Genomic DNA, 27814 nt, shown 5'->3' on the forward strand with positions numbered 1-27814 from the left:
CTTTTGCGCCTGGCGTTTGCGCGTTGGTGTGCAAGATCACATTGACGTCCTTTATTTTGTCACGAGGCGTTAAACGTCGACGGAAAATGCTAGCAAAAAATGTCTCGGGTGCACAGACCTTAACAGTGTAGTTCTGAAAATGTTTCTGGTAACATACACATCTCAATATCCTGAATTTCAATTATTCCTGCCTAACATGAGCTTAGCTTAGTTAGTCAATTAGTAGAGTGCTGTTTTCATATTCAGGAGATTCATAGATTTAATTTAGGTTTGCAGACACAACCAACCGTTTTTATATGCTTTTTACATGACCTTGCGTGTAACTGACAGTTGAAGCCAAAGAAACCATATTTGTTTATTACTTGCACAATGCGTGCAGGTCCCACACCAAAAAATACTGTATAGACTAAATACTAGTGTTTTAACCAAACTACAGTTAAGTGTATTATACTGCATGTATTTTATCATTTGCAATATTTTGACATAATGGCTTTAGTGAACTGATGAACTGTAATACATACTGTGGTAGTTTTTACTACATTAATCTCTGAAGTATTGTATTATAATTTACCCTATAGTTGTAAAAAACCTCTGTATTGTGGCAATTGTTTATCTTATTATAGCTGTTGCGTTTACCATAACAGCTGTAAGTCTCTCAAATTACCACAACAGATTAATTCAAGCACTTTACTATAGTATGGTTCAAAAACACTACAGTATTTACTATAAATGACTGTATTTCTATGTGGGGTGTTTTGTTTGTTTTTACTGAAGTAACTGAGGTGGAAGATAGAAAGGGGAGGGAAATAGCAGCTGATTTGCATTTAAAGAGAGACACACAAAAATTTAGCTTTCGCCCAAAGATGGGGAATTTACAGCATGGTTAAAATAAGTGAAGTTTATTCATAAACTAATTTCGAGAGGATCACGTGCTTATGATTTATCACGTCCAGTCTCGTATTTGCTAATCACTAATCTTCCAATCATATGAGCCCTAAGGCACCATAAATAGTCTAAGTTTTCAGTTCACTTTATCTTCGTTTGGAAGAAAACCCCCCTCCTCCCCTATTCTCCTCCTTTACCTGCAATTGGGCGGCACGGCGGTCCAGTGGTTAGCACTGTGAACCACACAGCAAGAATACTGCTGGTCCTAGTTCGATAGGACCGGTGAGTGTTTCTGTGGGGAGTTTGTATGTCCTTCCCGTGTCCGCGTGGGTTTTCCCCGGGCTCTCCGGTTTCCTCCCACCATCCAAAGACATTCAACATACTTAACAATCAAGCTTGCCTAATTCCTTACGTTCCCTTAGCTACAGCGGCAGGGGAGTTCTGAGATCCACCGAGCTCAGGCTCCCTTCTTGCTCTGCCAACGGGAGGAAGCCCCGGGCTCGAGGAGCCCTTGAGCTCGGGGCTCTCTCCCGGGACAGCATGCCAAATAAGCTTTGTAAATCATCAGCTAAGTGTGAACTCTTGAAATGATCTGAGATAAGAGATACAAGAATCTGAGAAACAAGCAGGATAATGTGACCTGTTTAAGAATGTGGACATGACAAAAAAAAGGCGCATTCTTAAAATAAAATCTGCAGAATCTGAGAGACAGTTTTCCTCTGATTTAGAGAATGTATATAATTATTAATATTAAAACAGCAGAGTTTTGCAGATTTATTGCAAGGACGTTACATTGCACAGACTGCTATAGCATTGACAGTGTTGCCATAGAAACACATAGCAAACCCAAGGTTTACATTGCGCATCTTGTCATGCACTGACAGGAATTAACATACATATCTGTCTTTGTGCAGGATGGGATTGAATGTGATTTTTATTTGTTCACCAGCATTTTATTTGACCAAAAAAAAAAAAAAAAAGCTGCTTAAATCACTGGCTTGACGTGTTTTCATATGCATTGGGCAGAAGTGCTTCTAGTTTTATGAATTACAATGTAGATTCTGCCTTCTGGATACAAATGCTGCTGAAGCATGCATATTTCATGCAGGGCTGTGTGCGAGTATGTTGTTCTGTTGTTCGGTAGGATATACTGTGAACCGAAAGCTAAAGCTACAAAGGTAAATTTCTGATTTCGCTATGTAAGTCTAAACTGCCTGAAGTGAGGTATGTGCCAGCATTCTCACAAATTCTTTCTATGCATTATTCGTTTACAAAAACTGTTTTAATAGCATAAGAATTTTTTTAAAATGGCATAAAAGTTCTGATCGTGGATTATACAGTTTTGAAAACAATATCCTCATTAACTAAAAGCCAGCTCTAAACAGCCTTGTATTAAACATGCAGGGGGTCTGCTTTTTCTTGATGGTTTTACTTTTATTAAAAACTTCAGTTTAATTCATGTAGCTGCTTCTGTCTCAGAAACAGACCAAATAATGCATATTGTGAACAACATCGATGAAAGATATGGATGAACATTTTCGAGTGTGTGCTTCAGATTTGAAATGCAGTGCACTATAACACAGTTTACTTTTCACAGCCTTGCAGTTTCGCAGATTTCTCTCATGTAATTTGACTGGCTTTTTTTTTTTTTACAGCACATTGTGTTCTCCATCCTGATTAGCACTTTGTGTTCTATGTCCTGATTGGCTGTAGACCAGGGGTCACCAATCTCGTTCCTGGAGGTCCGGTTCCCTGCAGGTTCATAGTGCTTACTGTAAAAATATCTGTTAATTAACATTTTCCATATTTTGTGATTTCTGTTTATTTACAGTTGTGAATTGCATTTTGGGAGTTTCACCTCTGCTGTGTCCACTTTTAATGTTGAAAATTGAAGTCTGCGATTTTAACAATATGACTTTTATTGACATTTTAGTGGTTTGGAATAAGATATTGTTGAAGAAATAATACAGTAGATGGAGAACTAGGTTTGTAAAATACCAGAAAATGTACTGGCAGCTTATTACTAGGTTTTAGTACTGTAATTTACAGCACCACCCAGACAATAAATAATTTCAAACTGCTAAAAATGTCAATGAAATTCCATTTTTCTAACTTTTCAACATCATAATGTTTCAGAGGAAAGATTAAAGTCCCAAAAAGCAATTCAAAAGCATGAATCATCAAATACAGAAAACTTACTGTTAACTTGTATTTATTTTTTACAGTGCAGTAGAGCTGCACAATTAATCGTTAAAAGATCGCAATCTCGATTCGACCCCCTAGACAATCTTAATCCAGCATTTATACGATTCTGCCAATCATGTTTTTAAGTTCAGGAGAGAAGAAAAGGCGGCGGCACGAGTCTTTTTATTGTTTCACACACATTGCTCAGTGACATTGACACCTCCAAATGATGTTGAATGAGTCACATACTGTATTCATAAGGTATAATTCACCTAAAAATTAAATTTTTGTCTTCATATAATGATGTTTTCGTGGCCCGGAAATCACACGTGACCTGAGCTGCTGACCGTGAGCTGTTATCACAGAGAGTGCGCGCGATCTACTTAATGATAGATGCGCGTGCGTCTACTTTAGAGAACAGAACCTGCATATTTTGCGAGTAATAGGTAATACAGTTGTAAATAATATTCAGTTTGTGGCACAGAGTGATCGTTTGGGAGCCGCGCGTGAAGTGTGAACAAAGCACTTAGCAGTCAAAATGAAACCAAAAGTGTGCACTTCATTTAAATGATCATATCGCATTTTGGAGTTATGATTGCGACAAGTGTTTGTTTTTTCTTACATAGCGAACCCACAGTTATGCATGAAAATAAATGTTTACAATGTCAGTATAACTACTCTAGCCTATATATTGTTGATAATATTGTTATAATCTGATAATGGCAAATGTCTGACTTTACCGGTGAATAAATTTGTCTAATATGATAGATTGCAAGCATATAACATAATAATTCAACATCAGAAGTAGAATAGAATTATTTATAGAAACCAGTAGACCTACACACAATATTATTATCGATGTTGTACCATATGTTTGTTTTTACCATACCTTTATTTTACATCCACAGAATCGTGGGAAAATCGTGATTTTTATTTTAAGCAAAACAAAAATTGCGATTCTCATTTTAGCCAGAATCATGCAGCTCTTCAGTGCAGTAAATAAACTATTGAACTATTTGTTTATGATATGTTAAATTGATAAAATAACAAAAATATATACAAACAGTCGAGCAGCATAATGAACTGCTTTTGTACAACAGAAACAACTGAAAGCAACTGCTATACACAAGCTCCTTACACATTAATATACAATATTAAGTGCCTACACAAGCATGTAGAAGTGAACCAAATCTTCCTCTCAATGGAACTTTTGGATGTTATGGGTGAGCACAAACGCACATGCTCGCACGTCTCATGAGTTGCTCCTCAACATGGCTCCTGTGGGCAGAAACAGATATAGATTGACCTTTTCTGCTCAGCTCCCAACATTACCACAATCTGCCCTTCTCATTACCACGGGAGCGTTTCACACAGTATTAGACTTAATAAATGACTTTTCCTCTCCTCCTCCCTCTTTTCTTATTCCCTGTTCATGCTCCCTTGCTCTCTCTCTCTCTCTTTCTGTGTTCCTTGCTCACTTTCTGCTCCTGAGCCGATAACCCAGAGTCCCCTGGGGCTTGGCCTCCATAATCACGTCAGTTCACAGCCCTCTTATTTGAGCAGAATTGCTTAATTGGTATGTGTTCTACATAACTGTCGGAATATTAGACTCACAAATGAAGGTTAGAACCCCGATGCTTGTAATCGACTGAAAGAAATTGATTTGCGCTCAGACGCTCTACAGGGAGAGAACTTTACGGTTCTCTAAAGAAATGAAGCTTTATAATTGTGTTTTTTTTTTCAGGCCCCTCCTCCCAGAATGCTTTTCTTTAATTCATATATTCCCTAAAAGCACTGTATTTATATTCAGACAAGTGACAGTGGTGACTTGAAAACATTTATTGGAACTGTGTGGCACAGTGGTTCAGTCCCAGCTGAGCCAGTTGGCAATTTTGTGTGGAGTTTACCTGTTCTCTCCATGTCCGTGTGGGTTTCCTCTGGGTGCTCCGGTTTCCCTCACTGTCCAAAGACATGCACTATAGGTGAATTGAACAAACTAAATTGTCCTTAGTGTATGAGTGTGTAAGTGAATGAATGTGTATGGGTGTTTCTCAATACTGGGTTGTGGCTGAAAGGGCATCTGCTGTGCCAAACCTATGCTGAAGTAGTTGGCGGTTCAATTCGCTGTGGTGATCTCTGAAATGGAGACTAAGCCGACAGAAAATGAATGAATGAATGAGTAATATTTATCTTGTGGCCTCTTGACAGCCTTTTAGACTATGTTTACTGTACATCAGGGGTGCCCAAATGTACCTTGCTTAAACCTAAAAATTTAGACGGGGCTTTAGCATCAATGCTTGACGATGGGTGTGTCTGACTTTGGGGCTAACGTGATCATCATGGCAGAATCAGCCAATGAAATAAGTCCGCAATCGGCTACTGTCTGAGCTGGGGTATTTGCATAAAAGCGATCTGATTGGCTGATGCATTCGTTGGAAAACTTCTGCTCAACTTCTGCATTGAGCAATGCCACTGAAACAGCACCGACAGACTCACAAATCAGTTTGGCAATGCTTGACATCACCTATTTAAAGAGAATGGGAAGCAATGTTAGATGTTAGAACTTAATTTGGACTACGTTAAAGGCTATTTTCTCAATATTTCGATTTTTTGGAATCTTTAAATTCCAAATTGTTTCGGCAGATTACATACATGATGCTGAGAAAAATAAAAAGCAAATGTAGATATTAATATTGTTAATCATGTGTCTGGTGAATAGCTTGTAAAAGATGAGAAATGCATTTACTATTAGACTTTGCTTTCTCATTTGAAATGTGCCAATCACTGCGCATATGCAGAATGCAGAAGCGGAAATGCTAACGATAACGCAGCATCTGCAATTGAGTTTGGATTATTACACAGTTTATGCTTCCACATATTGAAAATGCAATTAAAAATCCAATTTGCAACTGCATTAGAAAATTGTCTAGAATATCCTTTCATAATATACTGTTGTCAACATTCAAAGTGTCAAAAATATTTTAAAAATTGTCCTAGAACAATTCGTAGTTTAAAAAATAGATGATCCACTTCAAATGATTACATGTGAGTAATCTATTTAATCTCTAATTTTTTTGTACCTTGTTTTAGGCAAGACATCTATGTTTGAAAATCTATTAGCTTTCTTTTAAGTTCTTTAAAGTTGCTTGTTGTGTAAGAACTGTAATACCAAAGTGTACCAAGTCTGAAATTATGAAGTTTACCAAAATAATCTTGCAGAGAATTCGCTTCAACATACATGCCAGGAAGTCTCTACACTCACAAAAAATAAATAAATAAATAAATAAATAACTCATTGGATGAACTCATTTTAATTGAGGGCAGGATTTCCATCCCATAAATTTGTTTAGCACCAACTAAAAAACAACTATTTACACATTTAAATGCAATTGAGTTGGTCTAACATGATTTTATCAAAGAAAAATTTTATTACATTTGTATTTTTATTTAACTTAAGCTCAAAGGTCTAATAATATCATGTAGGTCTATTATTTGTTGTACATTTTGAAGTCTTTTAGTTTTATTTGAAGTTATTCCAAATAAACTAAAAGAGCTATTTTAAGCATATTTCATCAGTTACATATACAGTTGATTGAGACTGTACTCAGAACTCATTTTAGGACAGTTTTTGCTCACTGAGCAAAGCTAGCATTTTTGCTAATTAAGCTGCAACACCCAAAGCATGGGTGCTTCTGCAAGGTGGTAATCTCAAAACAAAACAAAAAATTAAATCTTCAAACTAAAGTGAAGATTAAACTCTAACAAGTATTTCTACTAACTTTAAACACATACGATTACTTTTATTGTCAACATTTCCCTCTCTTATTCAATCCCATGCAAAACATGCTGGTAACTATCCCTTAACCAGCTAGTTGGACCAACACAATTCCTTCATGTTGTCCCAACACAAAACACTTAATTTAACTTAATGCTTTACACATTTAAGTAGACTAAACATAAACCAAAGAAATTGGCCACAGAAATTACAAGAACTGTGTTGTTTCATCTCAGTTTAAACTGGCAGTTTGAACAAGCAGCAGTAATCAGTTTTTGAGTGTAGTATACTTAGCTAGAGCTTATAAAATGTTGTCCAATAACGTTTGAGTTAAACTCTGCAGGACACTGGCCATTCAGGATCAAGCTTGGGCACCTTTGGTTTACATAATGTAAAAATTTAAAACTTTTTTTGGATGTTCATTGGTATAACAATATAATTTTCAACATGCGAAATGCAAATGCTTGGGATACTAAGGGTCAAGGTTTTAATTCAATTAAATTAAATTTATGTTTATTTCCAAAGCACTTTTTCAATGTAGATTGTATCAAAGCAGCTTAACACAGACATTCTAGTAAATTGAAATTGTACCAGTCTAGTTTTCAGGATTGAACTCCAGTTTAGTTATTTTTAGTGTAGTTTATTTTTTCACCTCTGAAAGTCGAAACACTGAAGAGCAAATCCATTGATGCGCAGCTCCACACGTCCCAAATTTCTACGTTGTATGTGATTGCTATGTTTCCATCTACCTATTTTTATACACATTATATAATATCACATTTTAAACAAATCTTAATGGAAACAACAAGATGTACATACATTTTGAAAATGTGCTTTTTTGGGTCATTCTAAAATCCCTCCAAAAGCCATGACATTGTCATCGTGTTGTGTCTTCATCTTCAGAGGTGAAAGTAATTTATTAAATTAGGGAAAGGCCCTTCGTGGTTTCTTATACTGCTGCAAATTCCATTTTCAAATCTCTTTGATATTTGGCACAAGATTATCAGTAACATGACTGTTGATTTTTGTTCTCATTGACTAATTAAATGGAAACATTGCTTTATTCACAAATGTTTTATGTTATGTTTGTTTTGCACCTTTATTAAATTAGTATCTTTGTATGAAAACATAGCTATCCAGTGTGCTAGAAAATGCTTAAGATGGCAAAGTCCTCTAATTGTGTTAATGTGGATGTAAATTGTAAGTAGTTGTTACTTGCACAAGAATGTTTGTACTCTGAATAGATTATGCAGGGTTCATGCTTAGTGCTATAATAAAGAGGTGTGGATTCATTTAGTGTGAAATATTCATTTTGACTGAGTCATGTTTCACTCAGGCAGAGAATAATGAAATGTAATCATTTCATTTGCAAGAGTTGCCCTGGATAAAAGCAATCTGATAGTGAGCCCTATATCTTCAGTTCGTAGATGTTAATGTTTAAGATTACATTGGTTTTAGACAAAGAATATTTAAAGGCTTTTGTGGTTGTGTATGTAGATATTCATAATTGCATTATAAGAGTGGTAGAGACAAATCTTGGTTGGTTGGTTGGTTGGTTGGTTGGTTGGTTGGTTGGTTGGTTGGTTGATTAGTTGGTTGACTGATTGGTTAGTTGGTTGAGTTGGTTGGTTGGTTGGTTAGGTAAGTGGTTGGTTAGTTGACTGATTGGTTGGTGGACTGGTTGGTGGACTGATTGGTTGGTTGACTGACTGGTTGTTTGACTAACTTGTTTGACAGACTTATTGATTTTACTTACCTTTTTATGTTGTGTATAATGTTATCAGGTGCATCTCTATTTAAAATTATTTTTTCAGATCATGGTCAAGTCCAAATGTAATTGAAAAAAATACAACTGTTAAATTTTAAAAACTGATTTTAAGGCATTAAAAAGTTTTAAATTCAATAAAATAATGACTTTGAGATTTTGAATCATTTTAAATTGGTCTTGATGTTTTATTTTAATTTTTTCTATGTCCATGTGAGCACCCATCCAACTATCCATCTAAATAAAACCTTTAACAAAACTCTATTTATAACTCTATTTGCCAGTGTGGGTTAAAAGTTCTCCATGTCTTTATACACATTTATAATATGTATATTCTGTGGTGAGGACACTGACCTGGACAGACATTGTAAATTAAGTTTATTATAGTTTTAAAAGGTTGTCAAAAATCTAAAATAAAGAAAATTTTGAAATTTCTAAATGTTCTTTATTTGACACATTATTTGAAGTATGCTGCTAAGAAATAAGTAATTACAATATTTTTATGGGGCAAGTAAAAATCTCTAGTTTATCCCTGTACATGTCAGAAATTGAATTCACAATTGTCCGAAAAAAGGTCTTAAATACTTTATGAAACCTGCAGAAACTGATATTGTGAACAAGTTTACAATAGTAACAATAATTCTGTATTATATCAAGCCTAACTAACCAACTAACAGCTAACCAGTATTTCCCTCCCAATTTTAAGGAGATGCATCAGAAGGAAAGCCAGCAAATGACCCACACACAAAGATAAATTGATCAAATAAAAAATATTTAAGATTTTTGTTTTCTCAGAAAGACCCCATTTTGAAGCTCTTTCAGCACTGATGTGCTCTGGTCCAGCTTTATGTCTGAGCCTGTGCATTATTAACAAACTCACTGGCACCAAACATAGAATCAGTTTTATCCTCCTAATGTACATCTCTCATTGGCATGGTGTAATGTTTATGTGGCTTACACGAGGCTTGTCAGAACTCGCCACGCCTTAACTTAAAGAATTAGTTCGCTCCAAAGGATTGCAATTTGACCTGTTCATGTCATTCCAGGACCATATAACTTTATTTTCTCAGTGGAATACAAAACATAATTAGAAATTGTATATTCAGGAAAATGCATCATTCAAAATGACATAAATGGATCATTGAAGTGGTCCAACAACAGATTTGAAACAACACAAAGGCAAACAAATGATGACAGAACTATCAGATTTGGGTAAACTGGGTGAACTATTTATGTATATGCATATACTTTATTGTTATGTTAATTTATGCCACAAGTTGGCTTGAATACAAATAAGTAGATCCTATATTTTTTAGAATGTGTCATAATATTTCAGTTTGCCCCAGTTTGGACTCATGCAGAGTCAAGGCTTAAATAAGTAAACATTCGTAGAATTTGAATTGTGGTGTTGACTGATCATTACATCTTATGCTCATTGTTGTTCATGTTTATTGATTTACCATTCTATCTGTTGTTCCGTTCATATCTGTCTTGGAAACTTTTCAGTTAGATGTTTATGTAAATAATGCATGTAAATACTTTATTGTTATGCTAATTTATGTTTTGTTTGCCCTGGATGCAAATGAGTTGATCTTATACATTGTTTTATCATGTGTCATTATACATTCTACCTCAGTTTTGACTCATGCAAATAATAAACAGGCTTAAGTCAACATTGGTAGCATTTGTTCAATCTTAGTGAAGTTCATATTCTAATTGTATGTTGACAGAACTTTAGCTGAGCTATTTCTATTAGTATAACACACTTTATAGTGCATACATGTCATTGTCATGCTAATTTCTGGTACATATACTTTATTTATGGTCTTCTATTTTTTTAAAATAACGTGTCACAGTAAATTAGTCTGCCCCAGTTTTGACTTACGCAAACAAAAACCACAGAGTAGATGCTCGGTTATGTCAACATTGGTAGCATTAGCATGCTAGTGATGACTGATCTCTCCTTGATCTCTTTCAGGATTAGCCAAGTGCTTAGCATTTTAGCTAATCTGGCCGACACCTGTTTTTATTGACATATATGAGCTGAGTTTGAACAGTTCCTGCTCCCACAGTCTGATACGATCTGTCTTCGCACCCTCCCTAGTGAGCCTTATCTGTTTTGGATGAGCGTTTTTGGCAGTTCGTTCCTGGAAGACAGATTTATGGGTTTAGCCTTTTGGCTCCAGGCTTCAGTTCTTCTGCGCTCCCTCTGTGAAGTTCATGAAGTACAGCCATCATTCTGTTGATGGTGGTAGAGGATTGCGCTAATGATTAACTATTTATTTTCTAAACTTAAATGCAGTAAGAAATGGGCCCTGGATTTGATCGTGTTATCTGGTTTTGTTGGATTACAGTCCATTTTGGCTGTAGGCTTCCAGCATATGGTCTGTTGAGCTTCTCAAGCAGTTCAAACAGTCAGATATATTAATAAAGGCAATGGACTGAGCTCAAGTTTTTCTAGGCAGCCTGTCTGTTGTAACATTCCATGGCACCCAGTTCATCTCATAATAGCTGTTGTATGTTTCTGTAGAGAAAGATTAAGGGTGCGGCCTGGGAGATAGTTGTCTAAACACAGAGTTAAGACCTTCAGACTGTGATTGTAGATCTTCGGCATTTGTCAGGGTCAGGACTTCGACTTTGAAGTTCGGGTTTGGGATTTGGCTAGATCTTGCGGCATGGATTGTCTTAAGCATCTCTGGTATTAGCACTTAGCTTAGTGCTTTTTTTCTTTCTTTCTTCCCTCAACCTAGATCTAGGGCCCAGCTCAGCCCTGGCTGCTTTTACTGTGAGAGTTGAGTGAACTGTTCAGATGTGCTTTCATTTTAAGGAATCTCTGTTGGTTGGAATACTTAATTTGTAAATTATTTATAAAGACTGTCTTATATCTTGTGTATGACTAGGTCAAGTCTATTCGTTTAACTGATATATTTTTTCAACACATTTTTAAACATAATACTTTTTATCTTTCTATGATGGCAGTACATCTTATTTTACTATTTATTTTGCAAAACACAAGCATTCAGCTTAAAGTGCAATTTAAAGGCTCAATTACTGTAGGTTAATTATGGTAATTACTGAACAACAGTGGTTTGTTCTGTAGTGGGGGGAAATTAATATATATAAAATGCTTAAGGGCGCATTTCATATGGAGAATGAAGTCCAATGAAGTGTAGTATATGCTTTGCTCAGATGTGATTTTTTTCTTTTTCACAAACTTCAACAGTGTAAAAATCTTGATGGTTCTGTGGGATTTGTCTGTCCAAGCAGATCTTTATTTTCGATTTCCTACTGGATTCAAGTCAGGTGATTGCTGGGCCATTCTACAGCTTGATTTTCTTTTTCTCTAAGCATTTGAGAGTTTCCTTGTCTGTTTTTTTTTTTCTTTCATTGCTTTTATACACCTCTCTTTCTTCGTGTGTTCAATACTTTTTTCCTGTGTCATTTCATTTTACTACAAATAGCTTAATTTGTAAAGTAGTTAGATTTGTTTTCTTTGCATATATAGATTTATTTGGTTGTTATCAACATCTGGTAAAATTATAAGTCAAAAGCTTAAGAGTTTTCTGAGAAAAATGGGGATGTGTTTAATACTTATTTCCCCCACTGTGTGTATATGCAGTATATATTCAAGAACGAACAGTTCTGTTCCTAACCCTTCACCCTTGTGTATTACTTACATACAACCACAAGCAGAGGACACTCTACAGTTTGACAAATATTGCTGTTGTTGGGCAACATAATGTACTTTTTAGGCTTTTTTGGGTGAGAATGTAGGATAGTGCCTATTTTTTAATATTTATCATTTCTGAAAGACAGCGCATAGGCAGCCATTAGCCTGTCTCTGAGCAAAGACAGTTGATAATTTTCATCCACAAGATGACACAGAGGCTGCATAATAAGCCCTAAGAAAAACAGCGTAATTTCAAACCACAGCTGATCAAACCAATATTAAACAGTAAATCCCTTTCTAAGTTAATCTCTCTATTTTGTATATTGTAGTGCTGTATTTATACCATAGTAATATTGTGATCTCCTGGTTGCAACAGAGAAATATTGGGAAATCTTTGTTGACTCATGGTATTTCATGACGTTCAGCCTTAATTTTTAAATGTGAGCAAAATTACCTGTTTTGCCATCATTTTAGACATAGTGCTAGAGAATCATTCAAATACTAGCTCTAAAGTGACATTAGTGAAGTAGCAACGGTTCCTGCTGTTCTGACGTCAGCTGCAGATGTGAATGAATAAGTAGTTAAGTAGAAAAATAGTTCCTCTTGCAAAAAGGTTTTTAGACACTTGTGTTTGATTTTCTTTTTTACACACACGATTATGCCGAACTGCTGTATAAACGAACGCAATGTCACACTCATAGCAGTGTGTGTGTATATATATATATATAGTTCTATCTATCCATCTATACAACCTACCAAACAATCCCTTTTTTCAAAGAAAAATAGAGACTTTATAGATTTAATTATCATTTCATCATTTTAGAAAAAATGACCACATATGCCATATTACACAACAATACTGGGTTACACTTTTAGTTACGACTCTAAGATTTTTTTTATCTTCTCCAAATAGATGAAAAAGATGACCCGCTGACATGCCTAGATATGCAATAATGCTGTTTCCTTTCTTGGTTGCCATGATGTTACATGCAGATAAAGGTCTCTGCACCTCCATTTTAAACCTAAGATTCACTGAATAACCTGAGTATAAGATGGAGGGAGGAAGGTGCAGGCTCATTGGTCAAGGCCTCGTCTCTGACACAGTCGGGAGGAAATATGGAAAGGAAATTAATTTGCCCCATCGTTTCTGACAAAGGGAGGTGAGTGGAGGGAACTGACACGCCGTGCCACGCTTCATTGTTTCAGATCTCAAGTCTCATAAATTTGCACGGCTCTTGTGAAAGAAAGCAATAACGCGTTATCGCATTGCCACCGTAAAACACCGTAATTAACATTCACCGACTGTAACTGATCCATCTTTCATTCTCTCTGCTGTGGAACTGCTTATGTGTGTGTGTCACAGAGAGACACTGAATAAGTCTTCCATTTTGTGTTCCTCATAGGTGCCTGATATTTTTCCATGGCAAAAAAAAAATCCCCCACATTTCATCGCAATCGTCCTACTTGATCCCTGCACGCTGACAGTTTTTCAACCTCAAAATGGCAGCACTCATTTTGAACACCAGGCATGTGCGCTAGTACACTCAATATCACAGTAGGCACCCACTCTAGCAGGGGTGACAATTCTTCTCTTTCAGACAATGTGGCATTAGCGCTTGTTAGCTCCGCCATTAGCTATAGAGCTCTCAAATTGAGGCTTTGGCCGAGGATGTGTTTGGCTGGCTCCACTTGGAATGGCGTACCATGTATTTACTCCTGTGAGGAGAGTATTAGAGGGCTGCTTCGTTGAGCTCACAATTACTATAATTACAAAATTTCAAGTTGATGCGTGCCCACGGTGGAAGAGAAATGGAAGGTGCAATTATTTAAGAAGCTCCCGTTAGCTCTTCTCAACCATGCTTCAGCGCTTCTCAGCCGCGGCACCTATTCTCCTACAACAGCTACAACAACCTGTAATTGTGGCTTTCGCTCCGCAGCTGATGGAATCCATTTATCAGGATGGCGCGGTGTGCGATTGGCCCACCGCTAGTTGAAAATCTCCCACCCGGCGGAGGACTTTTTGCTAGGTGTGTTTGTTTTTTTGTTTTGTTTTGGGTGTTTTTTTTTTCTTGGGCCGTGTAGCTCTTTATTCTCAGCTTAAGAAAGGAAACCTGTCCAATATAGTGGTTTCATCATCTAAGGTTGGTCCGGATCGACCCCAAGTGAGCGAAGGAATTTAGTGCAGGAGATCTGTTCCGTTTACCACTTTAAAAGAAGAAGAAAAAAAGAAGAAAAAAAAAAACAAGCATCTGTGTTAAGGCATTTTCACAGTGCATCAACGTGCCTCTACCTGAAAAGCATCATCGATGGTCTCACAGGTTGACCATTTCACAAGGTTTCTAAGGAGAAAGAGGGATCATAACAAAAAACGTATTTGAGCTTTGAATGGGAAAAAAAAGCACAAAATATATTGCAGGAAAAATCAGCAAACTGGTAAACATGATAGTTTAAAGCAGAGATGGCCAAAGTAGGTCCCGTGGGCCAAAGTTGGCCAGTGGTAACCTTTGATTTGGCCCACAACCTCATCTGAGAATAATGGGGATGGTTTAAAGATTGAATTCAAATTTAATGTAACCCTTTGTTTGTTTGTTTGTTTGTTTGTTTGTTTTATTTTTAATAGCTAACTGAAATTAAATGCTTCAATTTAATGGTGTAAATTAATTAGATTGTGTTTAAATATACATACTGTACTGTCACCTGACAATGCAAAGACTTGAGCAAATCAAGTCAAAGGCAGATTCTGCTTGACCTGTGTATTCAGCATTGAACTCCACCGTGTGATTGACCGTGTGATTATGTATTGCTATATGTTATTATTTTATAAGTTATACTGCATTAAATAATATAATTAAAAGTAAGGTTTTCTATTTATTTTGACATACTATGAAATAAATTAGGAAATTACCTATGGCAACTTTACTGTAAAATAGTTTGGTATATTTACCTTTGGCCCATGGCTATGTTTCTGTCCAAAAATATGAATTAACTTAATGCGCTAAACTGGAATATCGCATAAAAGCGAAAAAAGCATAGTTTCCATGCAGTCAACGAGAATAAAATCGCCACTTCCTGATAAACTGGTGGCAAATATCAACAGTAAAAATGGAATTTGCTCCGTTGGAGAATCTGCATGAATGTTTTCTTTATTTAATAAATGACTTGCACCTCAGAAGGCAATGCAGACACACAATGAACATGCATTTGAAGGTGTAAGATGCAGAGCGCAGATGCTCCTGACAATTCTGAAGGTAATTAATAATATGATAACACTAATGCTGAAATAGTTAAGGCATCTTAGAATGACCAAAACAACATTTGAGATGTTTTACAATGTGCTCAGCCAGCTGGTTTGTCTATTCAAACATATTTTTTTTATCATCACATGATCTCTTAAAACAAAATCACATGACTTTTTTATTGCGAATATTGGAATTTATGTGGTAAAAGTTTTTTTATCGTAGTTTATGTGCATCTTTTCTTATCAAATAAAATGTTTATGCTATTCAGTTATGTGCATATATTTGTATGTGCATTTTCATATATTATTCACATCTTGGCGTTTTTAATCAACCGTTTTTTTATGCGCATGTCCAAAATGCGCATAAAAATAGGTGGATGGAAGCATAGCTTTTGATACATTTGATTTTTGGCCCTCCATACGAAAACGTTTGGGCACCCCTGGTTTAAAGCAAGCAAGTAAAAAGATGATGAAGTAGTACAAATACATATTTAAATGCAAATCTTTATTTAATAATTCATCAGAGGCTGATTGTAAATATGTAGCCACGTGTACATTTCTAGAGAGAGTGAATTATGTATCCAAATTGATATATGGCTGCATTTTTATCTACAAAACACCACCTACAGCTTCTATTTTTTTTCAGCAGATTTTATCTGCTGTTTCCTGTTTGCCCAGTGGCTTGCCGTGTACATCTGAGGATTTGAGAGTCGTTGGCGATGATGGTGTTCAGGTCTGTCAAAGAATGGTTCCATGAAGCAGGAAAAGATTGAAACATACAGCAAAAATAAATAAATAAATAAACAAGTAAATAACAGGGTGAGAATGTTTTGAAACATTATTGGTTAGGTTTTGGGAAGGTGGTAGGCGCTGGTCCGTCATGCTTTTGAAAACACCAACGGTTGGGTTTAGGCAAGGGGGTGGGTGGAGGTAATGGTTTGTCAGTCAGTCAATCAGTCTGACAGAGGCCTCTGGTGGATTTACGCAAGAACAGCAGGCACGAATGGCACTCGCGAGAGAAATTTGAGATCTAAAAACGCATATACAGCAGATTCAGGAAAACAAAAACTGCAAAAACATGCCTCCTGGGACATATTGTACTCTCTTCAGAAATATATACGAGGGTACGTATCCATAATGATCATGGGTTGTACAAAATTGCTCATCTTGAATTATTGATTCTGATTGGCAAGTTTGGTATTCTTAAGTAGCAAATGGTAAACACTAATTAAATAACTCAAATTAAGTTAGCATTGTACTCTTGGTAGGACAATTGAAAATCTTGCTGTTTTACAACATGTCTAGTCTCTCTCTCTCTCTCTCTCTCCCTCTCGTTCTCTCTCTCTTTCTCTCTCTCTCGTTCTCTCTCTCTCTGATCCTACCCAATACCTAAACCTAACTAATATTCCCTTCATAATTATTGATGAGCAGCAAATTAGGAAGTTTTTGAGGCAAAAGTCGTAGTTAATGTTTTGTTAGAATGAGTGAGAATTGGACTTTAGTTTGACATATTATTGCTAGGTAATGTTAACTAATGTAGTCAGCTCATGTTGACAATTGAACCCATATTCTAAAATGTGACCTTATATTTACAGTCACTCTTTTCAACAACGTTTATTGTTGCTGAGGCACAATGTGCGAAAATCACTAATGTAGGCACTTATGACGCATTATAACCACTGGCTGTTCTTTGAAAGCTCAGTGAGAGGTCAAAGTTGAGATTGTTAAAATGTGTGAAAACTTTTTACTGATGCGCATTGTGTGTTGCATTTCATAAAGTTGAATGCACTGCGCTACGCTTGTTGAAATTATGAGAAAGGGCCTTCATTATGTCTTTCGTTGACGTCCAGGTTCATGTAGCTGAATCGTATTCTAGAAATTTGCCTAACATTTATAAAATCTGCAATTACTCTGTAATGGAAGTGTGACTGATTTTTTTTTTCCTGAAAGACCAGAGAAGAGTCATATAGATATTCTATCCTTTGCTTGTTTAGCTAGCAAAAGGGCAAGACGAGGTGTGAATTCCTGCGGTAAAGCAACCTACATGCTCAGATTTAGATTCTTTATAACGCCTAAGTTGCAAGTTTCAGGTGAAACACACTGCTGGTTAAGGTCGGCCTGCACGGTTGGTCTCATTCTGAATCATTCTTGCTTGACATGCATACCTTGAAAACCGCAGAAATGGTTCTCCATCGCATAGATCGAGTGTGTATGAAGCTGATTAGTGCTCTTTCAGTTTTGCAAAGGAGAAGGCTGAACCGCAGTGCAAACCACTTCCTCTGGCTTTGTTTGCACGGGTGTGAAAAGGCTTGATCTTCTAAGCAAAATTGCCACTTGTACGTACTGTTCAGTGCAAACAAAGAAGGCTGTTATACTTTTTAGGAGCTGTCAAAAATAGCTGCTGGGTGTAGGGAGACAGTAGTAAAACACTTATGTGTTGATTCATTTGATTAAAAACATTTTCGTTTCATCACTATTTTTGATGTTGAAAGGGTGAGTACTGCAAACAATTGGGCCATTCAGTTCTTATATATAGAAATAGCGAAAGCGGAATGAAATGTACAAATTTGGTTGAAAGCAGACAAATGAGATAGATTGACACACCACATGTAAGCAGGAATGTGTCTATATTTTCTACTTATGCTCCAATTTACTAAAAGCATAGAGACAGATCACCCAAATCTGATAATTCTGTCATAAATTAGTCACCCTTAACACTTTAGTCACACACACACACAAAGATTTGAAGAAAGCTGGAACGCTGTAACCATAGACTTCACCAACTGACAAAAGTCTTGTTGTCCTATAACGACGTCAAGTTACTTTGATACTTGGTTGAATTTAGGTTGTGTTGGAAAGTGACAATTGGATCCAATGTCTGATATAGTGGTAACGTCCACATAACGTCAAGGTGTATCATGATTAGACTCCGATTTTGGGTTGATTTTAGGTTGGGCATTGGTCCACCAGATGTTGGGTTCTGACATCAATCCGATTTTCATTTCCAAACAAAATTCAACGTGCCCATGATGTTGGGGAACAACCTCAATATGACTTCATGTTGAACAGTGGAAGTCGATGGTTAGGGGTTTTCAGCTTTCTTTACAGTACTTTTTTGTTTTCAACAGAAGAAAGAAACTCATAAAGATTTGGAACTACCTGATAGTCAAAATCAATATGGTATTGATAGTAAATAGAACATTCTGGGTGAATTATCCTTTTAATACCAGGGTCTGACAGCTATATTTCATTCTTAAGTAGTTGCAATACTTTTAATAAGTGGCTTTTATTTTAGCTGTAATTTATTTACTACAGTCCACAGTTTTATTTTAGCTTCTCTGACAGCACAAAGATTCTTTTGATATGATTAAAAACATTTATTTTGTAACCCAATGTTGTGCCACAATTTAAAATCGTCCATATTTCCATATATAAACGTGTCAGTTTTCAACCTAAAAAAGCAGTAAGTGCTTAATTGTCAACTTTATAGCTGTTCGGCTTAAATTTGGCTTGCTCTTTGGTTAAATGTGTTTGGTAAACACAAACATCCTGTAAAAGGAACCATTTATGCGCTTGAAGATGTATACGCTACATTTGTTTACAAGCAAGAAAGATGGTGAACAAGGCATGTAATTGCGTTTAACAAGTTTCATCCTTGTGGTGAAAAAGACCATGTGGTTTTCCAAAACACGGCTGGCCAGTTTCAGTCGCATCAATGGTTGTTCTCAACACTTAAAATACTTTTCTAGCTGGAGGTCATCGGGATGATTTCTCGAGTCTCGGTACAGTATTACTGTCAGATGATTTTAAAAGGCACAAAGAGTATCTTTCATTAGAACACTAAAGTCATTAAATGCATTTTCACGCTCGTTTTGCTTTTAATGCTTGCTTGAGACATCAATAGGCCGACATGCATCAACCACCAGCTTTCTGATGTACATCTTGATTATTGAAAGACGCGACTTAAAAGTAAAGGTATGTTCAAATTAAAAACCGACTCGGTGACCCAACATCATGAATTAAGCAAGGGGAATTGAGAGAAAACAGGAAGAGGTTAAAAGTACTTTCATATGGCTTTTTATTAGAGTGTTTAAGACAGATCTAATTTTAATTTGTGTAATGTGCAGAACACTATAAGCCATTGACTGTGTGTGTGTCTTATGACTGGCTTTACGCACTTGCTCTTTGGTCTTGTGGTTTTTTGCAGCAGTTTCGGATAATGGATGAAGTACAGAGGTATTTATATATCAAACTTTTTTTTTCAATTAGGTAAGCCTCTTTCTGCACCCACTTCTTTGAATGTTTCTGAACAACTTCCCTTTTTTCAGTTATCACTTAATCAGTTTTTCGAAGCTCGTCCAAGTTGGCCTTCTTCAGAACTCTGTTAGAAAGACTGTGAACTCTGTTTACTGCCTGTGTTCACTGGACTGTTTCCAATTCAGCTTCTTAACATGTTTGAATAAAAGCATAAGAATAAGTCTTCCCACAATTCTAATGATAAAACATACGATCTGAAGTCTGCATCTGAGTCAGTCTGTAAACTGCAACACAGACAAATAATTTGACTGGCAAAACTTTACTCCAAATTCTTTAATCAGTTGGGTGTTTGACTTTGTTTTGTGACTAGATGTGGTTTCGAATCATAGAATGAGGAAGAAATCATTATTTCGTTGTATATAGTACAGTGATGTTGGCTGTTGATTAACATTTCCATTATGAAATGGTGGCTCAGTGGTTAGCACTGTCACCTCAGAGCATGAAGGTTGCTGGTTCAAATCCCGGTTGGCATTTCTACACAGAGTTTGCATGTTCTCCCCATGTTAGCATAGGTTTTCTCTGGTTTCTCGTTTCCCTCACAGTCCAAGTGAATAGGATGAACTAAAGTGGGCGTAGTATGGGTTTGTGTGTGAATGCAAGAGTGTATGGGTGTTTCCCAGTACTGGATTATGGCTGGAAGGGCCTCAGCGGCGTAAAGCAAATGCTGGAATAGTTGGTGGTTCATTTTACTGTGGCGACCGCTGATAAATTAGGAGCTAAGCTGAAGGAAAATGAATGAATGAATGAATGAATGAAGAATATATAAATACCGTACATAAGTGCTTGATTCAAAGCTTTGAATGAATTAAACCAGTTGCTTCGCAAATTGATTCAATGTTTTGAAGTGTTCAAAACAGCACATACTGTATTATCTGGTCAAAACTGTAAATGCAGCAAAAACAAAACGTGGACCTGTAAATGCACTTGTTTTTTGATCTAAAATCTTTAAATATCAAGTGTCTGCATATTATGTGTTCTTTTATACATTTCAAGGCAGTGGTTCTCAAAGTAGTGGTCTGGAACCCCCGAGGCGTCGCGGGGCAATGAAGGGGGGTCGCCTGGTGATTTCCAAAAATCTATTTATTTTTATTAAACCATAAGAATTAACATATTTTATCCATAACTATACTGAAAATAAAAATAGTCGTTTATAGTTACTATATTGGCTCTGTTAAACAGGCAAACAAGAAACCATTGACTATTATTAGTTCTTTCAGGAGTTCACACTTAGATATTGCTTGACGCTATTAGCAGGTTTGGCATGCTGTCCCGGGAAAGAACCCTGAGCCTGGAGATAATTGAGCCCAGGGCGTCCAAGATCAGGTAGTGTAGGTCTGAGGAAAAAGAAGAGATTGGGTGGAAGAGGGATTCTTTCAAACTGAAGATAAGGTAGTAGGGCAAAATCGGTCTATTTATTGAAGGCTTCGGTCAATCTGATTGGATTATTGCTGATTACAGATGAGAGACCAGATGTGATCAATTATATCACGGGCTCCTCTTGACATTAGTTTGTAAAACTTCACTTTAAGCTGTGGTCACACTAGAGTTTGATAATGAGAAATTCTGTCGTGCGGCGCTGCGAAAAGGGGCGGGATTAAACAAGATTATTAGACATTTAAAAAGTAAGCAATTGCTCCATGTTTTAAATTTCTGTCCAGAGGTATCATGTTTGACCCTCGATTGGTCTCAAGCAGTCAAGTGATGCAATTTCGCAGGTCAAAGTTTACCAAGCTTAAATTTGCACCACAGCAACCTGCGAAACTTAACGCATGAGCCTGGGTTTCTGGTCTGACGCATTCGTGTGCGTATGAATGGAAGTCTATGGGAAGAAAAGCCCAGTGTGACCGCAGCTTTGATTAAGCTAATTCTCAATAAAACTCATAGAAACTCAAAAACCTGAACTGAGATTAGGTAAAAACTATGAAACCTGTTTAGTGATTCACCACTGGGAGGTGATCTGAGTGAACTCAGTTGATGCATCTGGATTTTATGGTATTACACAGATTGTCCCCACAGATTGTAGGGGAGTACTATAGAATTTTCCAAACATTTGGAAACAGTAATGATGTAGCAAAGCCCTGTTAACTGAAATCACACAACCTTGCCAATTTGATACACATACCAGTCTACTGATTCCAAATAAAGTATTTGAAGCTTCATGAAGCAGTGGTTCAAAAGCAGCCATCACCGCATATTGCTACAGTCTTTGTGTTTATCAGGGGTGTGTTTCCGAAAATCATTGTTAGTCAACTAAGGTCACAAGTTCCGTCATTATAATTGTAGTTTAATGATTTGGTGTTTCCTGAAATCGTCATTTCAATAAACATTTGCAAACTGTCGCAAACGCAACTACAACTGTGGTTGCAACTACACTTCTAGAGCTGTAGTTCGAAGCATAATTCCTGGTTGTGTTCTATTCCGAGTTATCCCCTATACCCTATCCTTTTCCAACATTCCAACATCCACTTTGAACGATTGAAAGATAAAAATAAAGCTTAAAGATATCTCTCATACATATAATTTGCTTTCAAAGTTATTTTTTTTTTACATTTCAGTTTTATCAAACTTCAGATTGACAAATTGTATTGCACTGCAAAATCATTTATGCCATTTTGAACGGAGCCGTGGCTCATGGCAAAAGCTATAGGTGACCTATGATTTAAAATGGGATCTACGTTATTGTCCTGATCACCAGCGATCTAGTAGCTGCAGATCGCAGAAGGACTACAAATCCACCATTTATGGACTACAAGGCCCAGTCATGCAACACACACACACACACACACACACACACACACACACACACACACACACTGTTTAAGTGACATAAGCCATCTCCCTTGCCTTCCGTGTTTTAAACCTTTGCTTTGCTTTGTTTGATTAGCCCTGTATGCCGCCTGCTTTTTGACCACTTGCCTGCTATTACAACTATGACTCTGGATTGCCCTTATACATCTGTTTGCCTCTGTATTGACCACTGCTTACCTGACGTCGCCAATAAACCTGCATTTGGATCCACATCCCTGTTGTCAGTGTCGCATGCTCGGTTACAGAAGAGCATCAGCTGTGTGTTTGCAATCAGTCAGGATCCAGAACCAGTTGTGTGTTTGTGTTGCAAGACTGGGTCTTGTAGTCCATAAATGGCGGATTTGTTGTCCTTTAGCGATGTGCAGCTACTTGATTGCTGGTGATCATGACAGTTATGTCTCCAAAGCTTGTGAAAACAAAAAATATAGGATTTCAGAACTTAAATTGAATTATGCCAACAAATAAATAAAATCATTATTTGACCATATGATTCATTGGCTATATGAGATTAGCCGATGTGCTAGCTATTGTAAGTGGTTTTATGATTTAGAATAGAATATGTTATATTCTCTATAATGTTTGTAAAATAAATATTGGCCTTATATGCATTGTGTACGTTAATATGAAAATATCATTTGTGTAAACCGAAATACAGCTAATCATTTAATCTGTATGAAATAAAATGTGGTTCTCTAAAGGAAATGTTACTACACCCTGTTCAAAGTATAATTATAGACATTTTACGTTATTACTAACTTGATTCGAAAAATTTTTTTGCAACTAGTTGTTTTGGGAAAAACTGCAACGTTCATTCCCAAATGATGCATCGTACTATGGTAGTTTAGCCATGAGTTACATCGTTGTTTTGGAAACCCATCCCAGTTTAAGTATTTCTGCTTTTATTTTATTTACTATTGCTACAGAGATGGCTCGAGGTGTTTAAAGGCACCCTTCAGCTTCCGATATGGAGTAAACAGATAATGAATAATCATAACACCTTAAATAAGTAAATAAACAAAATAAACAAAATAAACAACTAAAAGGAAGAATAAAGTTTATCTTCTAAAACATAAGACTTTTTTGTCTTCCAATTGAAACATACGAATTATCGTCATTGATTTAGTTATTAGTCTCAGAACTTTCTCAGCCTTCTCTTTAGGGTTTTGGTCAGATGGGTTACAGTAATCTAAAGTGATATGAGGAATGTACACAGAAGAGTCTTATCTGAGTGGAAATTGATCAGATTAAGTGATGCTCTATATCATCTGTTGGCAGATACTGCAGTCGTCTCTTATCACCATTGCTCGTCCAGCAACCAGGTCACCCAGTTTTGTTGCCCAACAGGCATATTTGAGTATCGCTAAAATCTCTGTATGGTTAGTGACTCAAACATAAAGTGGAACGTTCTAGTAGAAAACTACTTGCAAGTGAATTGTGTCAGCAGTCGGCTCGAATTTGCTGAACGTTTGATTCCAAACAGTTTTACTTTGAGTCCCACTTACAGTATTGTATATACCATTTAATTGTGATTAAGTTCAAATCTTATATAAAGATACATGATTGTTTATTTTAACCCTAATACACTCTGAGTGTATATTTAACCATAATTTAAGTACAATATGGACAAATCCAACCATTGACTTAAAAATGTAACAACAGTTGGGTTTGGAATTTGGAGTTTGAACCGAAGTTTGGGTTAAAGACAGAGAGAATGAGAGGTAAAAGCTGATTTATACTTCTGCATCGAGTGATTGGTGTGCATGCTGTCATGTTATTTTCTGGTGTTCCTGTGTTTGTTGTGTCATGTGAAGAAAACATTCTAAATAATGATTCATTTTCAGTTTGGACCTCACCATCGTAAACAGACTTTGTTTCTACAGTCTTTATCATTAAACTGTGTCATAAACAGCATTGGTCTACTTTCATTTCTACCTGTCCTTCTCAGCCACTGCAGTTATTGCTTCTTCTTTCCTGTTCAACAGCCTGTTAAAGGGCTCTGATCTCAGGTTTGATGTCTTCTCGTAGGCAGCTGTTGGGTTTGGCTTTCTGCAAGGCCAGGGGGAAAAACAGCTGACTCTACAGCGGTACCACATCTTTATATAGCACTGGGATGGCCAACAAGTTAGCATGATACTCACAATCAGATTAATGGCCCTTCTCTGTCTCTCTCTTCTCCATTTCCACATTTGCTCCCACTCTCTTTTATTGCACTCAGTGTGCTATGTTTGTTTATAAACCTCTTGAGAGGGGTTTATGCATTTTGTAATTGAGACAAGGCAAAGTGTGTTTGGCAAGAGCAGTTTAGTAAACATTTATGAAATAATAATTTCCAAAGTTTATTATGTGTTTATATATAAGTGTGTAACTCTAAAGGCACTATGTAGGAAAGTTTATTTATTTAACACTTGGTTATTGGCAATGTGTGAAATCAAAAGCATGTGACATTTACACACACTTCTGAAATCTTTTTTTGCGACACATGAAACAACACTTAAACAATCTTCAGTATAACTCCTAAGAAGCTGTTTTCTCTCAAAAAGTCTGCTGCTTGTTCAAACTACTTATTTAAAATGAGCTGAATCAACACCTTTTTTTTTTTTTTTTGAGGGAGAGGGATTTCGTTTATGTTCAATCCACCTAAATTTGTAAACACAATTAAGTTAACTTAATTGAGTTGTGTTGAATTGTGTGGAACCCTGCATTTTTTATGCATTTTGATGTGTCATGAAAAAAAGATAACTATATCCATATACACTCAAATACACTTTATAATCAAAATTTCATAATAGTAAAATGATACACTATAACCTAATCTATCAAAATGATAGTGGTGAATTGCGGAGCTAGTGCAAATCTATCCATATCACTATTATCAGATGCTTTAAAAAAGTAAGTAGCTGCAGTTCACTTAATGGCCACTACTGTCAATGTAATTCCAATTCTAATTTTTTGCGACAATTACTTGTGCATGCATGTTGATGTTATGGATGTAACCATTCTACATGCATTCAATTATGAAATGAAAATACTAGAAGACGGTGCGCTGTAAATACATGCTTTATGCATACGTGCTAACGCATGCATGACGTCAACATGTCACCGCTCTATAGGCTGCAGCAAGGGCTGTCTTTCTTTAAATGCATATGTCAAAATCATATATATCACTAATTATAAGATTTTCATATATATAATAGTAATGCTGTTCATTCATTAAACGAGAACATCAGAGTTCATGTGAATTCATAGTAGGGCTGGGCGATATAGCAAAAAATGCAATCTTGATGAATTCTTTTCCATAATGAACGATAACAATATATTTCGATAATTCTTAATGCTTCTTGATATAAAAAAATAATAATTTCCCAACAATGACTCAAGTGACAAAAATTAAAGGGGTTTATTAAATAGCACATTCTATTTTCAGAGAATATAATTTTAGTGGCCGAAAATTTGGTGCATGTCTAATATGAGCACACTTTTGGATTCCCATTGTTGCATATTTCGGCTGTGTGATTGGCTCTTAAATCAACATAGAGTAAAAAAGTCCAGGACTTATCATTGTTATTGAAAAAAATGTCATTGCGATTTGATATAATATTGTTAATCGGCTCTGCCCTAATTCATAGTTTTCACTTTCAGTCATGTTACTACCACAGAGTTGGTTTGTCAAACTTTAGGCAATGTTAAATGTTCGGCCTTATTTTTATTTTTTAAAGTAACAGCGGTTAAGCACCATATATAACCCATTATTACAAGATGAAGTATAACGTTAAGTTGCAGTTCACTTAACAACCACTGGTGTCACTAATAACATTCATTCATTCATTTTCCTTCAGGGTAGTCCTATTTATCAGGGGTCACCACAGCAGAATGAGCCTCCAACTATTCCACCATATGTTTTACCAGCGGATGCCCTTTCAGCAACAACCCAGTACTGGGAATCACCAACACACTGTCACATGCACACTAAGTCCAATTTAGTTTATCCAATTCACCTATAACACATGTCTTTGGAACAGCACCCAGCACCCAGAGGAAACCCATTCAGACATGAGGAGAACATGTAAACTCCACATAGAAATGCCAGCTGGCCCAATTAGAACTCGAACCAGCGATCAATAGTGCTAACTATTAATTCACCGTGCCACCGTGTCTATATTCTAACAACACCCCTTTTTAATGCTTAAATAAATAAATAAAACCTTTAGTTTAACAGCTTATAAATGCCCCATTAGCCATTGAGACTAAAGATTTAGTTTTTTATTTACTCAATAATGATTACTTGCCTGCACATTTTTCCTTATTACGCCCCGTCATTCACCCAGACAGATGACAATAAAACAATCCGATTTTTCAAAGTTTCCTCCCTCGATTTCTTTCCTTTTTTTCATGGAAATGCTATTGCGTCGTACATCAAGATCTCTTGTCAGCTATTCAAAATGCATTAGCGGCGTGTGCTCTTAGCTCGACATGATGGATCACATTACTTGCGTGCTGAATTCAGGCCATAGCTCTGGGGGGATTTTTTTCTCCTGTTGTTTCCAGATAGCTGCTCCCCCTCTGCCCTCGTTTTTGCTTTAATTGAGTCCTCGTTTCACAGGGCCGCTTCAGTGTCTGGGATCAAACTGGGAGCTCCTACCAGGCCAATGGGACTGCAAACCACACGAGGCAGAGCGATGAGCAAATCCCTCGAGGCTTTGTGCGGCTGCTCTCCTCCCCTGACTCCCTATGTCTTTATCTCCTCCGCCGAGGCTTCGTTAGCCGTTAGCGACAGGTCTCGGTTAGCAGAGACAGCGGTGCTCTAGGGCTGCGCACTCAGGATCAGACAGGAAATGAGACACTCCCGCTGGAAAGACGGCTAAGTCTCTCGATGCTACGCAGCAGAGGGGGGTTTTAAAGTAGAAGGCTCAAGGAAGTTCATTTTGGGCCTTGTTCCCACTTTTTATTGATAGATGACTGCCGAGAGCATTGGAAATATTTTAGGGTGGTGTCAGTATAGCGAGATTTTAACTGGTTCGCATAATCTTCAGCGGAGCGTACAGCATGTGGGCTAGTTAGCTAATGGTCCCTTGTAGCTCAGCTAGTTAGGTATGATATTAGGAACAATGAGTTTGATTTCCAGTTAACGTACAGTACAAGCGGCTAAAATATGTATTTTATATGATTCATTGT

General features: G+C 36.7%; 1 protein-coding gene and 1 long non-coding RNA gene across 34 annotated transcripts in view; one reads left to right on the forward strand and one right to left on the reverse strand.

The window, feature by feature from the left end:
* The window catches only part of fbrsl1 (fibrosin-like 1), a 584485-nt gene that overhangs the window by 291816 nt on the left and 264855 nt on the right, over positions 1-27814 (forward strand). The window lies entirely within an intron of this gene.
* LOC141385788 (uncharacterized) lies at positions 2537-27459 on the reverse strand. The gene is made up of 3 exons (XR_012406772.1): positions 26929-27459; positions 22820-23048; positions 2537-4347 (listed from the first exon to the last, which is right to left on the reverse strand). It is a non-coding gene; the product is annotated as an uncharacterized lncRNA (long non-coding RNA).

This window comes from Danio rerio, chromosome 5 (genome assembly GCF_049306965.1).
Source record: "Danio rerio strain Tuebingen ecotype United States chromosome 5, GRCz12tu, whole genome shotgun sequence".
In the NCBI taxonomy this organism is placed as follows: Eukaryota; Metazoa; Chordata; class Actinopteri; order Cypriniformes; family Danionidae; genus Danio; species Danio rerio.